This window comes from Penaeus vannamei, chromosome 12 (genome assembly GCF_042767895.1).
Source record: "Penaeus vannamei isolate JL-2024 chromosome 12, ASM4276789v1, whole genome shotgun sequence".
Taxonomy (NCBI): domain Eukaryota; kingdom Metazoa; phylum Arthropoda; class Malacostraca; order Decapoda; family Penaeidae; genus Penaeus; species Penaeus vannamei.
Window position 1 is genome coordinate 11,426,691 of NC_091560.1, and position 7,500 is coordinate 11,434,190.

At 34.0% G+C, this 7,500-nt stretch overlaps 1 protein-coding gene across 8 annotated transcripts in view; it reads right to left on the bottom strand.

The window, feature by feature from the left end:
* LOC113807829 (activin receptor type-2A) overlaps window positions 1-7,500 on the bottom strand; it is a 101,233-nt gene that overhangs the window by 93,657 nt on the left and 76 nt on the right. Inside the window, exon 1 of one of the 8 annotated variants that reach the window (XM_070127867.1) lies at window positions 7,218-7,500. This exon is cut by the window's right edge and continues 76 nt beyond it. The gene's annotated coding sequence lies outside the window, so the exon portion shown is untranslated. Of the gene's footprint in view, window positions 1-859; window positions 2,307-7,217 lie in introns of those variants that run through there. The other 7 variants (XM_070127868.1, XM_070127864.1, XM_070127863.1 and 4 more) reach the window with 7 other exon arrangements.

Sequence of the window (7,500 nt, forward strand, 5' to 3'; positions counted from 1 at the left end):
GGTCAAGGGAATGCAATGGAATGTAGTAAAGCCCACTACTAACAACTAGAAACATGTGCTTAATTAAAATAAATTTTCTTGAACTATGATAATTCTTTCTCTTTCTGTACCATACTGCTGAGAAAAAAAAAAAAAAAAATCATTCCGTCTAAATATCACACACATAATGAGTGTTCAAAAAAAATGTAAAGTATGAACTGCAGAATTGTTATCTGGTCAAAGGAATCTAATGGAATGTGATGTATTACTACCAACTAGAAATTACAAAATATATAATAAGCCAAGTAAGCATGCATATGCAAGGCAGCAGGTGTCCAGATTAGCCAAAATAAAGTAGGATCAACATAGCTGCAGGGGGGCCAGGGGGCCAAGGGGTAGGGGCCCCATAATTGGGGGTTCAGTGTGGTTATGAGATTCAACTCAATCTGTTTCCCACCTTTATTAATATAAAATATGGGAGATTTTGAAACAATCCTTCTCAGCGACATTCACCTATGATTGTTGGGATAGAAAGGATGGGGCAAATCTTCACAATACGAGAGATGTATTTGACCAACTACGAATACATCTTTGTCAGAAATACATATATGTATTTCTGAAAAAGATATATTCGAAAGTCATATACATCTCTTGTATGTGAAGATATTTATTCACTTTCATACCTTGTCAACATTTGTCAACATGAATATCGTTCATAGAACAAATCATTTGTGTATATTTTGCACCACTACTTATGCAAACATTGATGCACATAATGAAATTATGTGAAATCACAATTTTCATTGCAAAATCAATTACTATATTTAAACAAATTAGTGACTTATTTTGGTGGAAATTTACATAACTGAAGAGCACTAACCTCAATTTCAGTTGCAATGCCAACTCTACCGTAACACCACAATATTTATCTAGCTTTCAAAGTCTGTTCATTCACATATCAAAAAAAAAAAAAAAAAAAAGTATAGATATAAATATACAAAATTAACTGTCAATGCTAATGACAAATGCCCAACGATCTCAATGCTCCAAATTTTATTGTTATCACACTTCTTAAACTCAAAATAGTAGTATCAATCTTTCTCACCCACGATGACCAGTAGTAGCTAAACTTTTTGTCTTCATTAATGTAAATCCCTTTTCCAAAACATCAGTGCCAAAATTCAGTCAAATACCTGGGATGCATGTAACATTTCTGATGCACGATCACTAAAACAATGAAGTGTCACAGTTCTTTCACATATTCAAATACAGTTTTCTTTTGAGGGCAGTTCTTATAATTCATGAATTATATGTGAACTCATACATTTTCTTTAGAGGTCACTGCACATCACCAAGTCCAACAGTTCTAATAAAGTTCTTAGTCACATATCATTATCATTTCTGTCATTACTATTTATCATACATCATTATCAAACAGTTCTCATTCGTAAACAGTTCTTAATAACCAAGTATTCACAACCACCAGTCGAGGTCCAACAAGACCACTTGACTCTTCAGGTGAAAACTCGGCTCTGACAGTCACATTATCCACTTCACCTAATGTTCTCAGCCCTTCATAGGACTTTCCGCAAGTCCTACAACCACGTGTGGATCTCACTGGCGTCTTCTCGCCGTGATAGAACGAGTTTGGTGTCGAGTGCTCCAACCTCTGACAGGCGAGCCACTCTTACTCGCCCAACTCTTGCCCAAAACCTCGCTCCCTCGACGAGTTGTTCGGGGCCATTTCACGCAAGCCGAGTCCTATCACCTGCCGCAATACATTCTTTTCTAGTCACAGGATCCTCTCGCGTCCACATACCAACACTTACGGCATAACTACCCGCGATAGCTGCTGTGGGAAGGCGTATTTCGTCCAAACATCCCAATCTGTTAGGGAAATCCAATATGGCGTGTGTTTTTACGAGATATAATCCACTGCTTCTAAGTCATCTAAAAACCTGTGCCTCGAGGCTGATGCGGAGCGATTTATGAGTTACACAACGGAAAAATACTGTCAGATGAGTAGAGTATTTTGCGTTTTTCATTGCAAGTTTACATTTGGAAGGCATGGGAGAGAGGATGAGTGTTTTTCCAGCGTCGTCCCTTGCAGAGCCTCGACGTATTGGAACATTGGGAAAAAGGTCGGCTAGGCTTAGGACACTAATCACCAAACAAAATCCTTTGATTAAATCTTTCGTTGTTATACTCTTCACTCGCCATGTTTCTAATTCTCGAGTAAGGTATATGCGCGTTTCACGAGTTGGGTACAATTATCCAGATTTCTCAACAAACTCGACTTTGAACAAACAAACACATGATTGTGTACCATAGATGGATGTTGACACACTTCTAAATTCTCATTACATTTACTTTCACTTTGCAATGTACGAATGAAGTATAAGGATTTTATCCATTTTTGCACCCAGTTCTAGTCCATCAATAACTATCCAATGACAGGATAATGCAGTGCTTTGTCGATTAGCAGGCAAGAAAACGAAGTAGAAATGACGTGCAGGCAACAGTTGGGTTCCGCACGTACGCAGTTCGCGGAGATGCGAGTCGTCCAGCATGCGGAGTGCGGACTCGCCATTCATTACAACATTAACCATACAACATGTCTAACTGTTGCTACTCTGTTTATGAGGAATATACTGCACTTGCATGCGTATTTGTCTCCCTACTATGCTTGCGATGTGTATATTTATTATGCGTCGAGATGACTGCCTTTTCCTTTTGTATTAGTGAATGGTTAGGCCTATCAATCATTCAACCTTTTGGTAGGAAATGGAGATGCAATGTAAAAAATATATCACATGATGGCGCTTTCTTGCCGCATATGGGGTTTACGGTCAGCTTTTAAGCATCAGAAACCATTACAGGTATTTCTTAGGTATAAAAAAGGTGTGCGGCAAAACTCGCTCAGCACCAGGGTGCCAGAAAAAGTACATACTGAGAAGAAAAATCTAATGTCTTTCTATAGAACTTTTTGTCATGTGATTTACTTGAATGCAATTCATTACTTATAATATACCCTGGGAAGTTGGTGGAACAAGCAGTTTTTACAGTAAACAAAAGTAAGGCTACTTTACACTACTGAAAAGACTTGCCCACGTCTCATCACAAAAAGTACGCAAGACCTTGGGACGGCGTGGTTATGTCTGCCAGGACCTGATATTGAATGATGCAAAAGAAAATGTAAATTTAAAGTAAAGCGGGAGAGAGAAGGATCAGATTGATGAATAAGATTACATTAAGGGAGAAGAAACTACGGTGGAATCTACATAAATTAATAATTTGCTGCAGAATGTGTGATGTACAATACTATTCATGCAGTACGGTTTTATCTGGGATAAAGTTCTTGTTACATTTAGTACATTTACAGTTATCGCTGTAGATATTCGCGTAACGAGTGCTATTAAAGTTATTAATTAAATCCATATGAATTATTTTTCATGGTAATTATTTTTATCGCCATCACCACAATTAATTATTCTTGTTATCATCGCAATTCATCGGTATTGTTATTCTTAATGTTTATATTAACAATGATACTATTCGGAATATAACATTGGATATTGATAATCACAATGACAATAAAAATATACTGCTCATGTTGACAAGAAGGGTAGCAGTTGTAATAATTCCAGGAATAATAAACAGATTGCAAAAAAAAAAACATTAAAAACGGGAAAAACAGCCAACATTAATAATACCATCAACAGTATTAGCAACGAAGGTAAGTGAATAAGAGCAATGATCAACACAAGAATGATGATGATGATGATGAGAATAATGATAATGATGATAATGATAATTATAATCATAATATTAATAAAATTATAATAATAATTATAATTATAATATTAATGACGATGGCGGTAATGATAATGATAACGATAATACTAGTGATGGTGATGATGATAATGATGATGCTGGTGATAATAAGGATGCTAATGCTGCTGCTGATGATAACAATGATAATAAATAAAATGAAATGGTAATAACAATAATAACGATAATAGCAATAAAAATAACAACATTGAAATTAATAATGACAATAATAACAAGAACAACAATGATTATGATAATAATGACAATAGCAATAATAATAACACTGATAACCATAATAATAATGGTAGTAAAGTGCTAGTAATATAATTCTGATAGTGAGAGAAATGATACTAATAAGGGTAGTTATGAAGATAAAAAATACATGAAGATAATAATAGTTATGCTACTAATAACGGTATTATTAACAATAATGGTAACAAATTTGATAATAATTACAACAATGATAATAATGATAAAAGCAAATGCTAGCATGTGTACCGGGGACACATTCAGCAACAGTAATAGTATCAGTTATAATGATCTTAATAACATACATCATACTGATATTAATGGGTAGTAGTGTTATTGAAATGATGCGTTGAGGATGAACACTATTTCAGTCATGACACTTTATGTACCAATAATAACGTTAATGATAATAGTAATGATATAAAAATATGAATCGTTACTGTAATGATGTCAATGGCAATTTTCATGTTGAAATGGATATCAATGGAATAATAATTTCATTAGAATAGTCATAATTGTTGATGATATTCTCATTGATGGTGATATAAAAATAGACCATAATGCCAAATGTAAACATGTAACTTCTGTCATGTCATCGTAATTTGCTGTGCTAATTATAGAATGGATATAACGAACGATGTCAATGATTACTAGCTTTTTGTGGTAATAATAACAATAATAGTAAAAACATTACTGGCAGCAGCAGCAATTTTAGTGGCAGTAGTAGTAATACTAGAATAGTAATAATAATGATAGTTTATGTAGCGACAGTGGTTTGTAATAATACTGACTATATATTTCACTAGTCTAATCATTTTGCAATAATGATTTATAAAATAGTAATAATGAGGATTATGGTAATAGTAACAGGGACATAACAGCAATGACAGTGACAGCTTTGATATTAAACATAATCAGTTATCATGGTAACAACGGTATCATATAATAATAAAAGCTATCCAACAACAGTAAAGCAAGAACATTAACGAAAAATGATATGAGTTATGATCGTACTTTAACAATAACCATTATGTGATGGCGACTATATCTGTGGTGATAATGACTGCGGGTAATAACATTGCTCATAACAATAATATAGTACTAGTAATAATGATAATGATAATTATCTAATTATAGTTATTTGGCATGGTGATTAAAGTAATGATTAATGTCAGAAGAATTGATGATAACTATTATTTGGTATTACTGTTATCTTTCTCACCATTCAAAAATCATTACTAATATATTAATGATAAAGATAATGATGAAGTTGCTTCAGATGATCAGAGCTTGAACGAAGTATTCATTTCTCCTTACTGTCTCTCCGTCTCTGCGAAATTCGAGTAAATTTCCAGTATTTATTTCTCCTCGATTGTCTCACAGTCTCAGCGGAATTCAAAACAAGTTTCCAGTGTTTATTTATCCTTATTTGTCTTGCCGTCTCTCCGTCTCGGCACAAATCGAAATAAGTTCCCAGTTTTTATTTCTCCCCATTTGTCTCACCGTCTCACGCGCAATTCAAGTAAGTTTAGACATATTGTGTTAGCAGACATCATGGTTAAGTTTCGTAATCCTCTTGCCTGCCTGCCTTACGGGCTCAAGCGCAGGACCATTGCGTAACCTTAGCGTTGTAGTCTAGAAAGTGTGTTCTGGACCTTAAGCACGAGGTAATGCTGATACCATTTCTTTGGATGTTGCTGTCGATTTTGTTGTGGTAAATGTTGCTACCGTTTGGAGGAACTTGTGATGCATGTTAGGTTAAACATTTGATTCTTTTAACATACCGTTGCAGTGTTTGGTGGAATAATTTTCGTTTGTGAGTCATCAAACATCAAGTGACCCCATAACTTTTGGATGTGTCCTTGCTCATCTACATATAAGGCATTAAACGCAATTAGTCATTGCAGAAACTTAATCTCACTCTTTTTATCCAAGCCAGGTCATCGTGACGTCAGTTCTACGTAAGATCGGATACACGTGTAGTAGTGATGTAAGAATAAATTCAAAACGGCTTTCCTTTCTTGCAAGTATATTTATATCGCAAGCGGGAAAAACGTTTAAGCTTCGGTCTTATTCCTTGCCACTAATGAAGGCCATGATAACAACAACAATAATCCTAATAACAATACTACTACTATTATTAACTATATTGATGTGAAGAAAATAAGAATAAGAATAAGAATAATGACAATAACAGTAATAATAACGATGATAATGATAAGAATGATAACGTTACCTTTAATGAGAATAATATTGATAATATATATAACTATAACATAAAAAAGGGAATGATATTGATGATGGTAATGATAATGATACAACAGTAATAAAAACAAATACAATAATAATGATAATATGGTGATAATAACTATAACGGATAAGGTTAAAGGTAATTATAGTGGTTAAAACTGTAAGAGTAATAGTAACAATAACAACAACTACACTAATAACAAGAACAACATTGATAATAAAGATGATAATAATGCAATTAATAACAATAATACCAATAAAGATGTTATTAAAAGTAGTAGTAACAATAATAATGAGAACAAAATAGCAATAATGACAATAAAAATAACTCATGAAAAATAATAATAACGGTACTAATACTACTGCAGCTAATAATCATAATAACAATAAAATCATAATAATGATAATAACAAAACCGATAATAATAATAATAACGATGATAACAGTAAGATTAACAACAGAAACAACAATGATAATGTCTGTTGCTTGGCGTCAGTGTGTCGAAAGCTGATCTCAGGAAATACGATTACATTTGTCTGCCGCTAAAACTTGTTCACGCGGTGTGTGAACAGGAATCTAAAGTGACAATGAACTCTGCTGCATGAAGTGAACAGAACTAGCCACAAAAGAGAGACAGTAATTGAACACCCGACACATCGCTCTGACGGTGGAAGTAAGAATAAACAATTGGGTGTTTGTCGAATCTAGTTTTTTTTTTGGCCGCTCACTCACGAAATGCGCGTCATGATGATATTGTCTTGTTAGATGGACGGGACTGCTGATTTATTTTTTATTTATTATTAATTATTTTTTACTGACGATTGTACATTCATCGCATTACAAAAAAAAAAAAAAATAATAATAACATCAGATGGGGTCACAGTCAAAGATGTTTGTCAAATATTTACCGATTTTAAACTGAGTCTCCAAACTTCTCAGCTTCACCAGTCGATATTTTCAGCAACGCTTTAAAAGGCACAAGACGTTACTGCATCCCCCACAGTCTTTGTCTTTTGTTACCACTTATCAGTAATGGTCATGATTGTTCGTCACACAGGGATACCGATTTTGTTGGTTCGTAATATTGTTTCTTTCTTCTTCTTCGTTTTTCTAAGCATTCGTTACGAACGGAGATTAGTCCTTCTTACGTTCGGAGCGAAGCAAAGCAGACTGATATTAGTTAGCTATAGG